Source organism: Sceloporus occidentalis, unplaced genomic scaffold (genome assembly GCF_023333645.1).
Source record: "Sceloporus occidentalis isolate IW3139 unplaced genomic scaffold, rSceOcc1.0.p SCAF_281, whole genome shotgun sequence".
NCBI classification, from domain to species: Eukaryota; Metazoa; Chordata; class Lepidosauria; order Squamata; family Phrynosomatidae; genus Sceloporus; species Sceloporus occidentalis.
In genome coordinates, this window is record NW_028317261.1 from 392,856 (window position 1) to 415,285 (window position 22,430).

The window sequence follows — 22,430 nt, forward strand, 5'->3', positions numbered from 1 at the left end:
ATGCCTCCTTTGGGCCGATACAGAGGTGGATATCCCCTTTCTCCATCTGCACCAAACAAAGCCCCTGGACCTAGCATAGATCCACTGCAGCTCCCCTACACAAGAGATACTCCATGCCTTATTAGAGTGGGGGGGGGGGGGGGGGAGGGAATTAGGGGATGGGGAATTGGAGAGGGCCCTGGTTATGTCCCTGTAGATAGATGTGAAATGAGTGTATCATAAACAAACAAACAAACAATCTGCCAAAATATCCAGAGGTTTCCAGTACTTTTCCCCAGCATCAGCCCCTTTCACAAGAATGCTGCATCCGCACTATAGAAATAAGGCACTTTGACACAGCTTTAACCGCTCAGTGCTATGGAATCCTGGGATTTTACCTTTAGGACACTTAGCCTTCTCTGCCAGAGAGTTCTGGTGCCACAACAAACTACAAATCCCAGGATTCCACAGGATAGAGCCAGGAGAGTTAAAGTGGTTTCGAACCGGATTATTTCTTCAGTGCAAATAATTTCTGTAGTGCAGATACAACGTACCTCTGTTGTAAAAGTCAAATTATTATCTGGTTAAAAATGGCTTTCCTTTTAAAAAATAAGTTTTTTTAGTCTCTAATCCTTATTCTTTTTGTTCTTGTTTGTTTCACTCTTGGTAAAATGGGTTATTCTGGCCTGTCTCCTTCCTTCTTGCCTGCAAATCCATTAATAAGGAAACTGGGGAGACTTTTAAAAAGTCTCAAAGGAGCCACTTTTGGCCTTTTTTGGGGGGGAAATCCTCCTATTAGAAGCCAAAGCCAGATATTTGTGGAGAATAATAATAAGGCTTGTATTAAACCTATCCTCCCCATTTCTGATCCCTTTTAAAACTCATGTTCCCCAGAAGGAGCAGAGCTGTGTTAGAAAACCCTCTCAGAAAACACACACAAAAGACACACAAAGAGACACACTTCCTTCTTTTTGGCCCAAGGAGCCTGGCCTCCTTCTGACTCTGGAGCCTCAGGAGAGAAAGAGAGGCCTCTGTTCAACTGAGGCTCAGAGAAGGTTCCGGAACAATATTCCCTCAGACAGAAGCAGAAGAAAATGGCCACTGAAACACAAAATGGCCGCCTGAACAAATGTCTACTAGAACACAAGGAACAGGGACTGGGATTCCAGCCAATCAGGGCCAGGGATGGTGGGAGGGAGTGGGATTCCAGCCAATCAGGGCCAGAGATGGTGGGAGGGACTGGGATTCCAGCCAATCAGGGCCAGGGATGGTGTGAGGGACTGGGATTCCAGCCAATCAGGGCCAGGGATGGTGGGAGGGACTGGGGTTACAGCCAATCAGGGGCAGAGATGTGGGAGAGACTGGGGTTCCAGCCAATCAGAGCCAGGGATGGTAGGCGGGACTGGGATTCCAGCCAATCAGGGCCAGAGATGTGGGAGGGACTAGGGTTACAGCCAATCAGGGCCAGGGATGTGAGAGGGACATAGCAACATCATCTGAAATCTTGGGATTTGTAGTCCATTGAGCTACTGGATCTCTCTATTTAAGAGTTATAAATACTGCTTCCTTGACTGCCAATCCAAGGATTTCCTAGGAAGGAGCCATGTCAGTTAATGTTTTTGGCCCCAAAAGTTCCCCAGTATATCCTTCAGCAAGTTTACAGGGGTTTTTTGGTCCCTGTTTTTCTATGCTCTGCACAAGCTTCCAATGTCCTCTTGGGGAAAAGGCCTCCCTTGGCCCTACTACAAGCGCTCAGAGTGGTCCCAACAGTGACAAAACTGCCTCTACTTCCCCTAAGGAAAGTGGGGGAGTATTCAATAGTACAATGGAACGTACCTCTGAGATCCCTGGGGCCCAATGTGGCTGCCCACCCCTGTCTTGGAGATGTCTTCAGGCTGTTTTAAGGCTCCTCCCTTGAGCCTTACCCTGACCAAAACAGGAGTCCAAGCCCCCTTCTCCAGCCTTTCCACTGGTGAGTGATTTGTTGCAAGCTCCTCTTAAGAGTAAATCGGCAAGAAAAAGTGGCGGCGAAGCCTTTGCTGCGGCGCCTCAGCTCGCAGCAGCTGACGCGGACGTGGTTGCCCAGGTACTTCCTCGGTCTGCAGCTTTCCTTCTTATTTTCTCCCTTGCTGCTAATTAGTTTCAGCCGAGTAAGGAATCCAGATGGGCCCCTCTGCCTTCTCCATCACCGGAGAATACTCTCAGCTGTCGGTATCTCAGCCCGACAGCTCCTTCTGCGAATAGCCAGACACACTTTGGAGACCTCCTAAAGTGTGTCCGTTTGCTCTGCCATGCCACCGGAAGCTCCTATATACCACCTTTTCAAAAAGATGAAAGCAGTTTACAAATGTACAATTACAAAATTTGTGTGTTTGTGTGTGTCAGTCATAGCAGGAGCATGAGGTATGTACCTCCTTCCTTTGCTTGCTAAAGCCACAAAGAAATTGAGGCATGTACATTTGTGTGCAGTGTTTCTGAAAGGATCTATTGTCAAAATCACAATTTCTTCACTTTTCCTTGTATATTTTTTAAAAAGATGTACATTGCTGATATGTTGCACTTATACAACAAAAATCTATAAATGTATAGGTTTATGAGTGAAGATTGCATCCTGGATTATGCTCATTTTTGGGAAGACCTATGTAAATTCATTTTATAAACCCAGTGAAACAAATACCTCACAAAGCTGTAGTAAACAACACATACACATAGTCCCCATAAAAGGGACTCACTGGCGCACTGTGTGTCTGGGGTCTGGAATCTCACTTCCACCTTCTGGGAAGACAATGCTGCCACAGTCTGAATTTGGGGCTTTATTCCTGCAAAGCATGGGCTCAGTCTCTCAGCTGCAACCTTTCCATACAATCCTGGACTGAAACATTTAAACAAAGGTCCTCTTTCAGCTCCAGGAATAAAGACCTACTTTCAGTATAAAGACCCTGATTCCTGCAGCCCCAGAAATGCCTCTCCTTCGGTCCTTTATGGCCGGAGCTTCCCTGGGTCAGAGGCCGTTTCCTCAGCCGTAGAGAAGGGTTGCTGTGAGTGCGAAGGAGGAGGAGGTCCACAGGGCTGAGGGAGGGAAGGCAATGGGGAAAGGTCAGTGCCAATGGCCATGGAGGGCAGAAGGTGACAATGCCTAGGAAACTCCTCTGAGTCCCAGCCATTCTAGCAATGAGTGGCAGGAGTGAGTCCAGGGGGCTGAGGGGGTCTCCTTTCCCAAAGGGGGAGGCAACGACTGATGGACCCTCCCCAGCTAGGGCCCAAAGGGAGGGTCTCTTTCCCCACCTCTCTCTCCCAGCCCCCAAAGCCCAGCCTCCCCACTGGCCCTGGGTCGCTGCCTCCCTTGCTCAGACTCCCAAAGACCCCTTCCTTCCTTCCTTCCTTCCTTCCTTCCTTCCTTCCTTCCCCCCAAAATGGAGGGCCAGAGGCAGAAAGGGACACACTTCCTTCCTTTTGGCCCACGGAGCCTGGCTTCCTTCTCTCTCTGGAGCCTCAGGAGAGAATGAGAGGCCTCTGTTCAACTGAGGCCTCAGAGAAGGTTCCGGAACATTATTCCCCACAGTCCCAAGCAGAACAAAATGGCCACCAGAACACAAAATGGCCGCCTCTGCCTCAGCACTTGGCAGTTGGCAGTTTGAGACCTTCAGGGAACCCAAAATGGAGGCTGAAGGGGCCTCAAAGTCGGAAGGGACCTCAAACAGGATTTCCAAACCTTAACAACACCTAAATATTTTCCTGATGCTATAATTTAGAGACTCCCTGAGGCAGTCTATACAAGTAACTCTTTGTAAGTCTTTATAAATAAATAAAGTTTAGGAATAATAATAATAAGAAGGAACATTAACCAAGAGCTATTTCTCCCTGTGGCTTTTCCCTCTGAGGCCTCTGCGCATGCCCAGGAGCCCCTTCTTCTTCTTCTCCTTCTTCCCCTGAAGAATCCTCCAGAGGCCTCTCCTAAGCCTTCCTCCTCCTCTTCCTCAGGCCTTTCCTCTAAGCCTCCCTCCTCCTCCTCCTCCTCCTCTTCAGGCCCTCCCTCTTAGCCTTCTCCTCCTCCTCCTCTGTCCCTTCCTTTAAGCCTGCCTCCTCAGACTCTTCCTCTAATCCTTCCTCCTCCTCAGCCCCTCCGTCTTAGCCTTCTCTTCCTCCTCCACCCTTTCCTCTAAGCCTTCCTCTTCATTAGGCTCTTCCTCTAAGCCCTCCTGCTCTTCCTCCTCCTCAGGTCCTTCCTATAAATGCCCTCCTCCTCCTCCTCCTCCTCGTACTCAGGCCCTTCCTCTAATCGTTCCTCCTCCTCACAAAATGGCTGGGTCTGCCTGAGTAGTAGATACTCCAAGGAGATATCTATTATAGATAACTAAATATAACTGAAATATAAGTCATACAAGATATCAAGAGTCTTGCAGGTACAATATTTGTAAGTATATAATATTCAATTCCTACAAGCTATTAAAATAATAAATAAACCTAAACATCCAATTCTGAGACTAACTTCCAAGATCCGCTCTTTAACTCTCTCTCTCTCTCTCCAACTGACACAATTCCCCCAACTGTCTCTTGGTCTCTCAGGCCTTATATCTCCTTCTCACGGAAGCTTCCAGAAGAACCTTTATCCTGGTCTCTGATTGGTCAAGAGAGCCTTCCGTAGCAGTGATGTCATTCTGCATTTGCATAAACCTCCCTTTTCTGCCTGAAGAAGACCTCCATTGACTGGAGCCCAGTCATTACACTTTCCCAAGGCAAGGCTTGCACCTCTTTCCCAATGTTGCTCTGCCTCCCAGTTGTTTCCAGGTCTTATGGTGTCCTTATGGGAGTCTCTGAAGGGGTTTTCTTGGCAGGTTCCTTCAGAGTGGGTTTCCCATGGCCATCCTCTGAGGCTGAGAGAGTGCAACTTACTATTATTATTATTATCATAGTTTATTTCTATAGCGCTGTAAATGTACACAGTGCTGTACATACAAATGGTCAAGTCAATAAAAATAAAACCCGCCAATCTACAAAATATGTATAAAACTATAGGCAATAATATAAAATAGAATTGGTTAAAATAAGCAAGCAACAATTAGAAACATCAACATCAACATGAGAGATGTTTTCGCCATGCTTCTGGGAAGCGAGCGGAGGACACTTCATCTTATGGCATTATATTTACCCAGGGGTCCAACAAAACATGGCGGATATGCCCCTCACATCCCAAGATCATGAAAAGACCCCAGACATTTTTGACCGCTGTGGGTTACAGAGAAGTGCCTGATGCATGGAGCCGTGGGTCATGATTTGCCCACCACATTGTAACCTGAAAGGGAAGCCCAGGTGGGATGGGGAGAATCTTTTAAGGCATGTATTATTTAAACATGAGCTGCTTTGGATTCTTTCAAATGTGTATTTTTATTTCTTGCAACGTAGTAGGGCCCAGGGCAGTTCACCAATGCTCCCAGAAAGAGATTTTGGAGAGGACTATTTTGGGTTCTTGGTGGGAAGAAGCCATTGCATTCCATGGGCACAAAAGGAAGGTCCCAGAAGGTCCAATGCTTCAGACAGCGACTCCTCCCCAACCGCAGAGGCCTTGCTCCTAGGTCTCTGGCCTCTCAGCCTGGAGAGACACAGCTTCTTTCCCAGGGAGCTCTCCATTCGGCCTCCCTCTCTCCTCTCCCAAAATGGAGGACAAAAGAAGGTTCTGGCTACTAGGGTTGCCATGACTCTCTTCCACAAAACTCCAGACGCAAGTCCACAAAAGCATATGCTACAACTTTTTTCACTCAGTCTCAAAGGTGCTACAAGATCCCTTAGGATACTGATATTCCTGAATAACATGGCTTATGGTTCAATCTGCAGAATTCATGCAGTTTGACATCGCTTTAACTGCCATTTCTTAATGCTATGGGATTCTGGGATTTGTAGTCTCTTTTCACCTGGCTGTTAAAGCAGCGTTGAAATGCATGATTTCTGTAATGCAAATTAAACTTCTGTCTCTGAATCCTAGCCCCTTGGAAGAGACCTTAGCAAAGGTGAGTCCCCCTTGACTTCTATGGGGCAGAGAGGGAGGGAGGGAGAAAAGCCCCAAACAGCCATGAGACGAAGAGGGATTCCTACTCTAGGGATCATATCTAGAGGTTGCCATGCTGGCCGGACCATACAGCAAACCACAATAACAGCCACAACCCACAAAACAGGGATACCTTTAGTGGCCAACCAAAATGCACAAAATAGATAAAACAAGCTTTTGAAGCTCAACTGGGTTCTTCATTGGGAAAAAGTGTTAAACATCAAACAGGAGAAAGGTATCACCGTTTTGTGGATTTCTGAGGTTATTGTTTGCAGTGTGGCAAAAAAAGACCTTATATGGATATGCTTTCTAGATTTCAGGATACTGTATGTTTTTTTAACTTTATTGCTAAAGAAAATACCATATAGGACCAACAACAATAACATAGATACAATTAAAAGACTTGACAAATACAAATAATCACAAGTGTTTTGTCCCAAGAGCGATGCTATGGACTTTGGGTGTAGTAAGGCCTCTGGCTCTCGGGAACACAGCCAGAGCAAAAGACTTGTCCACAAATTTCTTAAGTTTTTAAAAGCTTTACTGGATATAACACAAATAACACAAAACTGATTTCTTCTTTTTCTTACTATAGTCCTTTCTAAATACCTTGCTCTCTTCTTGATGTATTCTATCTTTCTTTGAGGACTATCTTTCTTCCTTTGTGGACTTATCTTTTTGTCAAAGGAAAATACTCTCTCCAGGTCTGACTTGGCTGAAATCTCACTACACACTGAAACTAACTAGAGGGAGACAGCATAAGACCCTGGGATTTCCCACAACCCTTGTCTTTCTTAAAGCTGTAGACCTGTATTTCCTCTCTTAAACTAATACATAGAAAACCTAATATAATCTTAACTAAATATATGTCTCAAGAACATCAAAGATGCTCTGGAGGCATGACACTCCCCACCAAAACTCTTAATGAGTTTTCCATATAACTTTATATTAATTCTGAATATTAACACAGGTATGCTTTACATTTCAATAAACACATATGAAAGTCCAAGTCTCTAAATAACATTGTCATTGCAAAGAAAGACCAGGTCTGATATTGGTCTATCAAATGTTTTTCTGTCTGTTTCTTTGGCTATTCTAACTTTGCGAACTTTTCCATCGTCGCTTGGGATTGCTTTCTCGATGACTCCGAGTGGCCAGCTATTCCTTGGAACTTCTTTTTCTTTTAGCAGTACAACGTCTCCAGTTTTTAAATTGGGCTGGGTGTCCAACCATTTTGTCCGCTTTTGTAAGAGTGGTAGGTATTCTTGACGCCATCTTTTCCAGAAAGCATTGGCTAGTACTTGACTCTGCTTCCAATGATTCTTATAAACCCCTTGGAGATCTGATACTCTTGCGGGATCTGTCCATTCTGCAGTTTTGAATGTAAGCAGTGTGGCTGGTGACAGTACAAATGGATTTTCTGCGTCTGTAGACACTGGCACAAGTGGGCGGCTGTTGATGATGGAAGATACTTCTGCCATAAGTGTGACCAATACTTCACGTGTTAGGAAGCTCACCTTTGACAGCAATGAGTTTAAAATTCTTCTAGAAATGCCTATCATACGCTCCCATGCTCCACCCATATGAGAAGCATGTGGAGGATTGAATAACCATACACACTTTTCTTTTTTCAGAAATTCTTGTAAATCTGGATCAGTAACAGTCTTTGCTGGCCATTTCAATTCTTTACAAGCACCTTGAAAATTAGTTCCACGGTCTGAACGGATGATTTTAGCTGGACCTCTTAAAGCAAAAAACCTTCGTAGAGCATTAATGAAAGATGATGTGTCCATAGATTCAATTAATTCAATATGAACTGCCCTAATGGATAGGCATGTAAATATTACTGCCCACCTCTTACTGTTAATTGCTCCACCTCTGGTTTTACGGGTAGAAATTGTCCATGGACCAAAAACATCTATGCCTATGTTACTGAATGGCGGCCCCATATTTAACCTATCCTGAGGCAAGTCAGCCATTTTCTGATGACTGCACTTTCCTCTCTGTTTTTTGCAAGTCACACAATGCCGTATAACTTTGTTGACTAACCTTTTTAAACCGACTATCCAGAAACCGGCTTCTCGCACTGCTCCTTCTGTGAAATGTCTGCCTTGATGTTGTTTTCTTTTGTGATAATGCTGAACAAGTAGAATTGACACATGATGCTTAGCAGGAAGTATGATGGGATACTTCTCAGGATTTTCTATTTCAGCTTTAGACAGTCGGCCCTCTACTCTGAGTAAACTGTTGTCTTTAAAGGTAGGACTTAAAGATCGTATAGAACTGGTTTTAGGCATTGGTCTTCCTTGTTTTGCGCAAGTTATTTCTTCCTGGTAGTTTTCGGCTTGTACAGTCTGGAAAACTATTAACCCTGCCTTCTCTCTATCTTCAACAGATGTAGCTTCCTTATCACAAAAACGTAGGAAATGAATAAGTCTTGCTAGACCTGTGATCAGATGGGTCCATGATGAAAATCTAGAGAATCGATGCGAACCCAGTGTCTTCGCCTTAGGGATGTTTGATGCCAAGACTGTTATAGAGGGTCTAACTTCTTTATCTGTTTCTGGATCTTGCAACTCATAAGTTTCTGTTGTGGAACTTATATAGTCTGGGTCTAGCAAAAATGAAGGACCGTGTAGCCAGGTTGAATCTTTAAGTTTGCCTGCTGGAATGGCTCTGGATCCCTGGTCAGCAGGATTGAGGTCTGTGGGTATATATCTCCACTGTTCAGGGTTAGAATATTTTCTTATACGTTCTACCCTGTTGCTGACATATATGTGGAACCGGCGATGCTCATTGGAGATGTAGCCTAAAACTACTTTGCTGTCTGTATGGAAAATAGTTTGATGAATTTCTAAATCAAGTTTCCTTTGAATTAGTTCGTAGATTTGGACTGATAAGACAGCTGCGCAAAGCTCTAGCCGAGGTATAGTATGTCCTTTGGTTGGTGCTAATTTTGATTTTCCTAATAGGAAACCCAGGTGGACTTCTCTGTCTTCAGTTATTCTCAAATAGGCCACTGCAGCTATGGCTTTAGTGGATGCATCAGAGAAAATATGTAGCTCTTGTAAAAGATCTAAAAGGTCCCACAACTTCTTGCTGTCTCTCATTGTGAGCTGAGGGAAGTCCTTTAATCTACATAAAAGAGAGGTCTCAATCTGAGCTGCACTTCCATATCTCTGGTCCAATCTGTCCCATGCAGCTTGTAAGGCTGTCGAAGGGTCTGCTATGTGATTATAAAATCTTCGCAATGGTCTTAGCAGAAAGATCTTTAAAAATCCTACAAAATATCATAAACGGAGACCAAATGGGCTTCCTCCCAAAAAGGCACCTTAGAAACAACACAAGGAATTTAATAGTTATTATAGACTTCTATGAGAAGAAAACAGATAAAAAAGCAGCTATGATTTTTCTTGAGGCTGAAAAGGCATTCAATGAAGTTAATTGGAACTTCATGCTGGAAACCTTAAGAAAAATGGTTCTAGGAGATAACTTTATCATCTGGATAGATGCAGTCTATAGAAAACAAGTAGCGAGACTTATTATTAATGGAGGGAAAGCGAAGGCGTTACCTGTAATGAGAGATACCTCTCTCACCTTTGTTATTTATAGCCACTTTAGAGACTCTGAGTACTAGCATTAAAGAAGATAAGAAGACCAAAGGCCTGGAAATAAAACAGGAAGAGTACAAACTTAAACTATACGTGGACGACGTGCTGATATACTTATCTGACCCAATAGAAAGTGTTAATCCCCTGCTTTATAAATTAAAGGAATATGGACAGCATTCAGGTTTCCGGATTAACAGGGATAAGACAAACATTTTACCAATGAATTTAACAAAAGAAGGATCAGGAAAAGCTACAAGAGGTGACTGGCTTTAAAGTAGAAAAAAGGTCAAATATCTAGGTGTTGAGTTCACCTCTAAAAACTGAGACCTCTTTAAAAACAACTATAAGAAAATACGGGTTGATATCAAATAAGGTCTCAATAGATGGGCTAAACTCAACCTGTCCCTCTTGGGTAGGATCGCGGCAGTTAAAATAAATGTACTGCCTAAATTACTATGTTCATTTCAGACTATACCTATCCTTCTTAATGACAAACCATTTTTAGAACGGCAGAAGGACCTGCAGAAATCCATTTGGGCAGGAAAAGACCTAGAATCAGATTTAAATCTCTAATAGATGATAACACGCAAAGAGGAGGTTTGGGTTTGCCATCGTTACAAATCTACAATGGCTTAGGGAATGGATTACTCTAAAAACAGAAAACCTTTACAATTAGAAGGAATGGATGATTGCTTTGGTTGGCATGCATATATGTTTTACAACGAGGTGAAAGCCAACAAAGAATTTCTAAACCATTTTGTCAGAAGAACATTGTTTAGGGTCTGGCAGAAATGTAAAAATCATATTAATAGGAAGATCCCATTATGGGTCTTTACCAATGAGGCGTTTTATCAAAGAGAAGAGGTTGTGAAAGGAAGATGGGTAACGTATAAGGAATTACTAAGAGAAGACGAATTAGGTGACCTTATTATGAAATCCCCTAACGATGGGTATCACAAGGTCTCAGGTACCAGCGGCATATTTATAGACAACCTTCTGAAAAGTTAAGATTAGAGAAGAAGACAGAAGGCCTATCTGGGTTAGAATCAGAAACAGAATCAGAAAAGATATTACTGGGAAATGGAGATAAGATTATTTCCAAGTTATATAAAGAACTACTTAAATTAGACACAAAATCAGAGACTGTTAAAGACTGTATGGCAAAATGGGCGAAGGACTGCGGGGAAAACATTTTACTAGAGGAATGGGAGGGAAATTGGCCAAAAAGGCTCAAACATAGGTTCTCTATGGATCTGAAGGAACAATATTTTAAGATGAGTTCAGGTGGTACCTGACCCCCATGAGAACAGCCCATATGTATAAGGACACAAGCGACAGATGCTGGAAATGTGGGGAAGGAAGAGGGTCCATGAGACACATCTGGTGGAACGGCTGGAAGGCCACACAATTCTGGGGGAAATACAGGCAGCTATGTCAGAGATCCTTCAAATAAAAACACTAAAACATCCTAAGATAGTCCTACTTGGAATACTTAGTAAAGAAATGGAAAATGAATTTGGAAGGATTTTGTTTTATTGGATCTCTGCTGCCAGACTGGTATACGCGAGAAGATGGAAAAAGGCAGAGATACCGGGGATTTCAGATTGGGAAGAGAAACCTTATGATTTAATGGAGAATGATAAACTTACTTTGTCTGATCAGATCTGGTTCACTAGATAAATTCAGGGAGGATTGGTATCCGGTGCAGGCTTATTTGGAAAAACAAACTTGTGAAAGGAACTAGAGAAAATACTACGCAGTTACTGGTCAAGCGAGTAAATAGACGAGGGACTTAAGATTACAGAGATAACTGATAAGCATTAAAGTTATCTGCATAGATATAAGAGGATACTGTTGAAAGCATTAGGCGTTTATTTATTTTTTAAATTTTGTTTTATTTTTTTTATACTTAAGAATACTTATGATCTCAAAATAATGAAGAGGGCAGGACAACGGCTAGAATGCCACTGGCAGAAATATTGACTAATACCTGATAAAATGCAGCTAAGAAGTCCTTCTGCTCTGCATCTATTGCATCTGCAAAGTCTCGTCCATCAGAGCTATTCAGGGTGGAAAGGGACTTGACTCAATGCCCCCCTTTATTAGAACTCTTTATTGGAACCTACAAAATCCTGCTGTGATGCTTTTAATAATCTCTCAGATAAGAGCCGATTTGGATGATGGCCTTATGACAGAGGCGACAGGAGAGGTATCCAGAGCCTCCGCCTATACTGTTCTTCTCTATCAATTTGAGTCAGTTAGTACAGAGGATGTGGACAAGCTCCTTCGGAGTATGAAAAAGACGACTTGCTCTCTCGATCCTTGCCCATCTTGGCTGGCCGTCCAGGGGGGAGATACCATCAAGATGCTGCTAAACATATAACTAATGCATCTTTCAGGGAAGGCTGTCTTCCATCTTGCTTCAAAGAGGCGGTGGTTAAACCACTTCTAAAAAAGCCTCCCCTTGACCCCCTGGACAGAAACAATTACAGGCCAGTTTGGCTCTTACCATTCTTAGGCAAGGTAATCAAGAGGGCAGTTGCCATTCAACTTAAAGCAGTCTTGGAAGTAGGGATGTAAAGAATATTCTCCAAAATTCGAAAATTAGTAGAAATATGTCTAATTCGAAAATTTCAAAAGCATTTTATAGAGAAGAAATTCTGATCACTTCTCGATCATGAGTAAGAATTTTGATTTTTAATCATTTCCAAATGAAGAGAAGAGGAGAAACTTTCAGCTGCCAAATTCGACCTACAGGATTTGGGTATTTTGCGTAAGAAAAGCTACCATTCATCCTGGGTTTTACCAGCGGCTATTTCCTTTCTTAGGGTGATTCCCCCCCATCTTTGCTCACTCACAGCTTTACTTTGAAAAACAAAAGAGAACAAAAGGGGAGGCATTTTGTGTGTTGGTGGTAGATAAGACATTCTGCCCTTTATGCCATGCTCTTTTTGGATGCATCACACACTCTTATTCATGGATATTTTGAACTCTCTTTCCCATATATATATATATATATATATATCTTAAAATGCAAAATAAAAGTGGCTTTGCCTTAGCATCACCTTAAGAGAGCTGGAGAGAAGTTTGTCATGCCTTGCCTCTGAGGCTGAGAGAATGTGCACTCTCCTTGCCAATTATTATTATTATTATTATTGCATGACCTTAGCATCACCGTGGGAGAAGTGCAGAGTTAGTCATGCCCTGCCTCTGAGGCTTAGAGAGTGTGACCCTCACAAAAGAGAAGAAGGGGCAGGGTGGGGTGGAATAGCAGGAATTCTGCCATGATGGATAAAACCTTGCATTCGAAGGGATTCCAAGAGGTCATCCAACCCCCCCTCTTCTACCATGAAGGAATACCTAGGAGTTGGAGTTGAAGCTGAGAGCAAGTGACTTGCCCAAGGTCAGCCAGTGAATTTCTATGGTTGAACTGGGAGGCTAGAGTCCTGATCCCAGCTCAGCCATGTAAATCCACAGGGTGACATTGGGTAAGTCACACTCTCTCATTCATGGATATTCTGCACTCTTCTTGCCTATTATTATTATTATTATTGCATGACCTTAGCATCACCATGGGAGAGGTGCAGAGTTGGAGTTGAAGCTGAGAGCAAGTGACTTGCCCAAGGTCAGCCAGTGAATTTTTATGGTGAACTGGGAGAATGAAGATCTACTGAACTTTTCCCCTTCCCCACTGCCATTCCCTTCTCCTTTTGTCTCTTGTCTCTTTAGATTGGAAGCCTGAGGGCAGGGAAATGTCTAACAATTTGTAAGCTGCTCTGATAGCCCTTTGGCTGAAGAGCTGGGCATAAATAATAACTATTATTATTATTATTATTATTATTATTATTATTATTATTATTATTATTAGAGTGCTAATCCCAGCTCAGCCAGGTAAATGCAGAGGTTTCCCTGGGTAAGTCATATTGTCTCAGCCTCAGGGACATTCTGAACCATCCTTGCCCAAAAGCAAACCAATCATAGAATGAATGAATGAATGAATGAATGAATGAATAAATAAATAAATAAATAAAATGTAAGTTTATTATTTAAAGAGGCTTTCTTGAAATGAAACAGAACCATCAGCATTCATTCATGAAGGAGACAAAAGGAGAAGGGAATGGCAGTGGGGAAGGTAAAAAGTTCAGTAGATCTTCATTCTCCCAGTTCACCATAGAAATTCACTGGCTGACCTTGGGCAAGTCACTTGCTCTCAGCTTCAACTCCAACTCCTAGTTCCCCTCAACTCTACCATTTCTTGTTGGGGCTTCAATCACAGTTTATTTATTGAGACTGGGCTTTTCCCCCCTTTTGTGTGTGTGCCTTCAGGTTTTTTTAAGCATAGGAATGTTCTTTAAACATCCGCCAAACTTCCTTTTGACATGGCAATTGAGTTTGAAATGCAAAGTAATTAGCGTAATTATTCGAGTTGTCTTTTATTGTCATTCGAGAAATCTGTGAAAAATATTTCGCTAGCTGCTGGAAGGGAGAGAAGAAATCACCTTTTGAAAGGGGGATTTGTGGAATGAATATTTTTTAAAGAAATTCTCTTCAAGTTCTCAATGAACGAGAAGAAAAACATGGGTTTCTCCAATCACTACTTGGAAGAAACAGATTTTCTAGATCCATTTCAAACTGGATTTAAGGCAGGTTGTGGAATTGAGACAGCCATGGTCGCCTTAGTCGATGATCTCCATCTGGGCATCAAAAGCTCTTTGAAAAGCGGAAGTGGGACCTGCTGCTGCTCTTGGACCTCTCAGCGGTCTTCAATACCATTGACCACGGTATCCTTCTGGAACGCCTGGGAGAGTTGGGAATTGGGGGCACTGCTTTCCAGTGGCTCTAGACCTACATCTGTCACTTCAGGACAGCTGTTTGTCCAAGTAGGAGCTCAAGTTAAGCATCCCTGAAGGCGCGATTCTGTCCCCAATGCTATTCAACATTTACATGAAGCTGTTAGGTGAGATCATCCGGAGACATGGGGCGGGGAGCAGGGAGACCTTGAAACAGTTGCACATGCGCTGGTCACCTCTCGGCTAGACTTCTGTAACGCACTCTACATGGGGCTACCCTTGTGCCAAGTTTGGAAACTTCAGTTGGTACAGAATATGGCAGACAGGTTGGTTACGGCCACTTCTAGAACTGCCCACGTTAGACCGGTTCTTAAATCTCTCCATTGGCTGCCCATCAATTTCCGGGCAAGATACAAGGTGTTGGTTCAATCTGGAACAACCTGCCGGATGAGATCCGTCCTATTAACACCTTGGAAGTCTTTAAGAAGGCTATTAAGATGGATCTCTTTCCAGACTAGATTAGATCTATTCACTTGCCTCTCCCTCCCCATGACCCTTACCTTTGCCATCGTTAGTGTGATGGAAATTGTTATCTATCGTTCCTGCCCTCCCCTCTCACCTTCAGAAAATGACCCATTTCTTGCCTGAAAAACCTTTTTTATTGTATTGTGTTTGGAATGTTTTAAATTTTATTGCAGTTTAATAGCTTTTTAATGTTTTTATAACTATGAGGAGTTTTGGGAGTTGGGGTTTGTAATAGTATTTCTTAAATTGTATGTTATTTTATTACTGTAATATGCTTTGATCCATTTGAGAAAAGGCAGAATATAAATTATTATTATTATTATTATTATTATTATTATTACATCCCTTCAAGGGGGTCCAAGACCATTTCAGTATGCTCCCAGAACCAGGATGGGGGGACAATATTTCTGTGGCTGTGGTTCTCTCTGTTGGTCCTCCTCTGCAGGGTTGTTGTGAAGGAAAAGGTAAGTATGTGAGGGAGGTTGCCCAATCCAGATCCTGTGGGCCTCTAAGCCTAGTTCCCAGGTTTCCAGGGGATTACCAGAGTTTTGAGGTCCTTCCGTCTCCCTCCGCTTGGCTTTGGCCTAGATTTTGGCCCTTCCCTCCCCCTAGGACTCCAGAGGACCCCCCCCCCCCGAAAAATGTTGTTTCCAATCCTATTGAACCCTATCCTGTGTGATACTTTCTATTTGGCACAATACTCTTCTCCAAATGAGGCATCAGAAGGGAGGGTCTCTTCTCTGACCCACTATCCAGGAGGGAAGGGGCTCCTCCAAGCCCTTTTTACCTTTGGATTTTGCTGGTCAATGACCGAATAAACTTTATTACATTACATTACCTTTGGATCCCCCTCCCCTCCATGGCCATGCCTCTCTCCAAGGGTCCCCCCTGCCCTCTCTTCTCATAATAACCCCCCAAGTTCCTGGGACCCAAGGAATCCCCCGAGGAGGAGGCAGGGAAGGAAAGAGGGACAGGAGGCCTGGCAGGACCTCTGCCTTACTTTGGGGGGAGAAGAGGGGCTTCCTTTCTTTCTATAAGCCCCCAAAGGCCCCCCAGAAGACTCTCCAGCCATTCCTCTGAATGAACCAGGGCTCTCCCCACTTCCCTCCTTCCCCCAGAACATACTATGATGCCAGCAATGGCTTCGGGGGCTGAGAGTGTGCATACATAGATGCCCCCAAAGACCTCTCCTCAGCATGCGCAGGGATTGCCTGGGCCTAGATGCTGCTGCTGCTGATACTGCTGTTTATTCTGCTGGAAGCCTTTGCAGGAAAGGAAGGTATGTGCCGGGGGTTCAGCAGCCTCACCTTCCTTCCCTCATTTCTTCCTTTAAGGAAACCCCAATGGAGCCCAAGATGAAGAGCTGGACTCAGGAGGGAAAGGCAGGAAAGGAAGGCTCTAGTTTAGAAATAAAGCTCTCTCTGTGTATCCTGTATATTTGTCTGTGTGTGTGTGTGTTTGCCTCTGCTGTTCTTATGGCTGAGGACTGAGGAGAGAAGAAAGGGTCAGTTTTGGGCAAATTCAGAACTTCTGTGCATGAAAGAGTCCAGTGTGTTGAAACAGCAAAGAACTTTATTGAGAACACATAGAAATTCAGTGTTTAAGCCAGAACTGCTCACTCCAATCCAAACAATATATTAAAACCCCCAAACCTTAAATATCACCCTCCTCCAAATATAGCCCCACCTCCAACTCCCACAGTCTATGCTCCACAGGTAACAAGGCCCCTTTGCCATTACCACAAACTAACCCTTTCTGTTAATACCTGCCCCCAACTTTCTTCAGCCAACACCCCACAATTTCCAAAACCTACCATTCCCAAAACTATTCTAACCAGCTGCAACAAATCCCAGTCTCCCATCTACCTAACTTATACCATGACCCACAATCCACAGCCAAATTTACAACACAAAGTAATTATCTACATATACTATCAGCAGTGAAAACCTAAACTTAACAAAATACAACCTTAAAACATAAACAATCATATGGACAGACAAACTGTATAAGCAAAATCACAAGGGCCTTTTCTTACCACCACTGGATTGAAAATACAATTTTTGTATTCCTTATTGACAAAAATAATATTAGTTCAGTACTGGGATTTGTGTGGCTTCTCTCCTGTGTGGACTGCATTATATGTCAATAGATATGACTTCGTAGAAAAGCATTTCCCACAATGCTGGCATTTGTATGGCTTCTCTCCTTTTTTCTCTCAAATGTCTTGTTTTTACCCTCCTAATAATGGTTTTCCTTTTAAAAAATAAGTCTTTTGTTTTAGTCTCTAATCATTATTTTTGTTGTTCTTGTTTGTTTCTATGTTTGTTTGTTTCATTCTTAGTAAAATGAGTTATTCTGGTCTGTCTCCTTCCTTCTTGCATGAAAATCTATTAATAAGGAAACTGGGGAGACTTTTAAAACCTCCCAAAGGAGCCACTTTTGGCCTTTTTGGGGGGTCAATCCTCCTCTTAGAAGCCAAAGACCGATGTTTGTGAAGAATAGTAATAAGGCTTGTATGAAAACTATCCTCCCATTTCCGATCCCTTTAAAACCCATGTTCCCCAGAAGGAGCAGAGCTGTGTAATAAGGAAACCCTCTCAGAAAAGAGACACAAAAGACACACTTCCTTCCTTTTGGCCCAAGGAGCATGGCCTCCTCTCTCTGGAGCCTCAGAAGAGAAAGAGAGGCCTCTGTTCAAGTGAGGCCTCAGAGAAGGTTCTGGAACATTATTCCCCACAGTCACAAGAAGCACAAAATGGCTGCCAGAACTCAAAATTGCCAAGGATGGTGGGAGGGACAGGGATGCCAGCGAATCAGGGCCAGGGATGGTGGGAGCAACAGGTATTCCAGCCAATCAGGTCCTGATTTATACACACACACACACACACACACACGTGTGTGCACACGTTCAGACAGGTATCTATGGGTATGTAGAGATGTATCTATGGGTATTGTATGCAAGATTTATAGACTTTAAACATTCCCTTTATGTGTGTGTGTCGTGTGTGTGTGTGTGTGTGTAGGCTCTTAAAAGTAAAAGTCTGAGTACACTTAGATAGAGATGCCTCCACACACACATATATATACACATATATCCATATATGTATATGCGCAAACACACATGCCACATCCATCTGTTGTTGTCCATTGTTCTGGTCCGTTGTTCCAGGTGATGCTGGAGAAGAGGCCCTGCCTCCAACGGAACCAGAGGCTGCAGGCAATGACCCAGCCCCCATATTTTAAACCAAACCTTGCGGTTAGCAGTGGCCCAGAACTCCAAAGCCTGTCTCTTATAGTGGAATTGTATTGGGTTAACAAAGGAAGTGTGTCCCCACTGCTTGGTTAGTTCTCTTTCCGCTTTCAGGAATCAGTGCAGAAGCTCCAGAAGGTGAAATGAGAGATCACACACCTGTCACCAATCTAGGTGTTCTTCTTTACATCTAGAGTGGTGAGTAAATACAGAATTGGACTATAAAACCTTTAATCAGACACATAAGAGACCAGATCTGGGTTCAAACACTTTGTATGTAACATTTATTCTAACATTAGGGACATTCATTCTAATATATTACATATCAAGAGGCCTCAAATCATGCACACATTCATACAATGCTTATGCACACAAATCTTCCCAGAGGTTGGTCAGTTTCCTGAAGGAGCAATGGGTGCCAGTTCCAGCTGATTTTGGCACACTAGCACCATGGTTTTGAATATTCCTTTATGCTTTTCAATATGTGCATCATTTTTCCTCATGAGTGACTTCTTGTTCCCATTCCGTTCTTCTTCTGGTGCTCTTTACATCAAGTTGTGTTATACACAGTCCATTCTTCTTTTAGTACATTCATTTTCATGTCCTTGCATTACGGTGTCTTTATCTTTTGCACATTCCTTTTCGACTCAGCAGTTTGAGCTTTTCTTGCTTCTCTGTGCCAGATCCTTCATCTCATACTTCATCTTCTAATTCTGTCACAATAACACATAACACACCTACCCACCATGCTATGTCTTCCTGTATGGCAGGGGCTTGGACTAGATGGCGCTTGTGGTGCCTTACAGAGCCAGAATCCTATAAATCCATGCTTTGTCATCCTGTGTGTCGGGGGTTGGACTACATGGGTCCTGTGGTTCATTCTTATTCTAGAATTCTATAAAACAACAACAACAACAACAACAACATACAAAAATCAATAATTTTATGAACAGAAAACCCTTACAAACCAAATCAGAAGGGCTTTTATCACCAATGCATTGAAAATATTTTTCTTGTAATACTTCTTAACAAAAACAGTGTTAGTTCACTGCTGGCATTTATGTGGTTTCTCTCCTGTGTGGACTCTCTGATGTATCATTATGTATGACTTCGAAGAGAAACATTTCCCACAATGCTGACATTTGTATGGCTTCTCTCCTGTGTGTACTCTCTGATGTTTCACTAGGTCTGACTTCTGAGAGAAACCTTTCCCACAAAGCTGGCATTTGTATGGCTTCTCTCCTGTGTGGACTCTCTGATGTTTCACTAGGTCTGACTTCAAAGAAAAACATTTCCCACAATGCTGGCATTTGTATGGCTTCTCTCCTGTGTGGACACTCCGATGTCTCAGTAGGTGTGGCTTCCAAGAAAAACATTTCCCACAATGCTGGCATTTGTATGGCTTCTCTCCTGTGTGGACTCTCTGATGTCTCACTAGGTCTGACTTCTGAGAGAAACCTTTCCCACAATGCTGGCATTTGTATGGCTTCTCTCCTGTGTGGACTCTCTGATGTCTCAGTAGGTGTGGCTTCCGAGAAAAACATTTCCCACAATGCTGGCATTTGTATGGCTTCTCTCCTGTGTGGACTCTCTGATGTGTCACTAGGTCTGACTTCTGAGAGAAACATTTCCCACAATGCTGGCATTTGTATGGCTTCTCTCCTGTGTGGACTCTCTGATGTTTCACTAGGTTGGACTTCTGAGAAAAACCTTTCCCACAATGCTGACATTTGTATGGCTTCTCTCCGGTGTGAACTCTCTGATGTTTCACTAGGTTTGACTTTGAAGGAAAACATTTCCCACAGTGCTGGCATTGATGTGGCCTCTCACATGTATGGACTCTCTCAAGACTGACATGTTCTTCTGAAAAAAAAAAGAAGAATGACAGACAAGACTGACTCTCCAAATTAAGAGAGGAATGTGTTACCCCCAGATTTAGCCACCTGTTAACCCTTCCCTATTCGATATAAAATTAATAAAGTTGGAGTGGGTGACCTGAGCATGACTCTGCTGCAGATGCCCTGAATTTAGCATTTTTGCAGGTATGGACCCCTACTCATAGGAGGTAGGAAAGAAGAGATTGTAGGAGAACCTGCCTTGAGAAAATGAGTGGATTTAGCTGCATGATCCATTTATGTCTGTAGAGGTTGAAGGGATTATGGCTAAGGAATGGGACTGGAAGGAAATAGTCAGAAAAAGGTTCTGAGAATCGGTGTGCTAATCCTTTTTGTCTGAGGTACTTGCACCAATAATAATGATGATGATGATGATTTCTTTATAGCCTGCCCAATCACAAGGAATCCGGGTGGGTTACAACAATAAAAATAAAGAGAATAAAATAAAATACAAAAATAAATACAATACAGTAAAATAAAACAGAGCGACGTGAGTTACAGTAAAATTCACAGTTAGGCCTGATGGAAACTGGGCCTGTCTTTTTCACTCCCTCCTAGGTCTGATGATGACAGTTGGGGCGGAGGGAGGGCTCTTCTTTTTGAGGCCAGAATATAATTTTAATTTAATTTAATTCTCCTCATTACTTTAAGAGAAGAAGTGATGGACAGAGTGAAGGAAGTCACAGTAAATGGGGAGAGCTTAAACCAAGCCCTCATTGCATTAAATTTGGTTTCAGACCATTCTTTCCTCACCCAGGAAACATTCTAAAGCAATTTAAACCTTTTCATACCCTCAGTTTCTGCCACTAAGCAACCATTACAGCATAAATATCTGCTCCTAGTGCTGTTCTTCAGCCTCAGTCCAGTTGCAGGCAGACACTCTGCTCCCTATTGCATGGGGTAAGAAAGCCAGGGTACCTTCCCAAAGAGAATTTTAATTAGGGCTCTGTCTGGGTCCAATCATATGTAAATCACTGCTGAATCTATTGGCCAAATCCATCCCAGATGTAGCCTGGGTCCGAGGCATGCTCAGCCATCCCCCTTCCTTTTTAAGCGGAAGCTTCCAACATTAATAACATGGCTTCTGAAATGCTGCGGGGATTCGGGCTGAATCCAGGATGGATTTGGATGGTGGATTCAGCGGAGATTTACATATGATAGGACCTGGATGCAGCCCGAATCAGAATTCAATTCAGAAAAGTTAAGCTGGCTTTTTTATCCCATGCGATAGGATCCTCTGTCGGTTTACATGGCTAAGCACCTCAATACACTCTCCAACCCCACTTGCCATGGGAGCTATTTATTGACTTCTCTCCCCATTCCGGATTCTCAGCAACTGGGATTGAGATCCATCCAGGCAACATATTACCATTAGCAAAGTCTTACATTTATTCACCACTCCCACCTTTGTTACCTAATTCTCTGTGTGCATGTGTGTGCATTTTGCCTTTCAAATGCCTCTGGAGTTCTGTGATTGCAGACCTGCTATAGCTTTGCTGGATCCTGAGGTCACTGTTGCCCCAATCAAATTATATCTCCCCTTTGAGCTAAGTATCTAATTCCCCTAAAAGCATAGCACTTGCAGGTGTCCTCCCCAGCATTTCAGGTAAAAAAGGGCCTAAGCAAGCTCAGGTAGGAAAAAGAAACATTAGACAAAAAGAAATTTTTGTGTTGCCCTTTCCTCTCTTCATAGACATTGTTCATAATTGCTAAATGGAAGCCCTTAATATGTCTCAAAACCAGGGCCTGAGCCGGTTCTCACCAGTTCAGTTCTGAAAGCCTGTCAGGTTGGTGGCTGCCTCCCAATCCCCAAGGCCCCTCTCTTGACCCTTCCCAGAGGTCCCTTCCTGTCCACACAGAGCTAGGTGATCCTGGCTTTGCTCCTGCCTTCCTCTCCTGGCTCCCAGTGGCCTGGTCCCCTTCCCTTTCTCCCTCTGCTCTCCAACGTTCCCTCTTGCCCATCCGCACTGCTTTACCATTTCTCCTTCAGCATCTCTTTCCTGCCTTTCTGTTTTTCCCATTCCCTCCATCTCTCTATCACAGACACACACCCACAGCATGTGATGCACAAAAGGGACACTCTGAGTCCCATTTGTTCAGAAAGGCAGGATAATCAATATACAAATAAGTCATTGGGAAAGGAAGAGCAAGGGGGCTGGGACCTGGACTCCAATTTTGGTGAGGGTCAAGTGCCAGCCTTAAGGCATCTATAAGACAGGGATGGGCTAATGTTGAGGATGGGGGGGGGGTCACACTGGCCCACAGGGGATCTCAGGAGCAACCTAACATTGTATTGTCTGGGGGTGAAATGAAATACTATTTTGCTCCTCAATATCC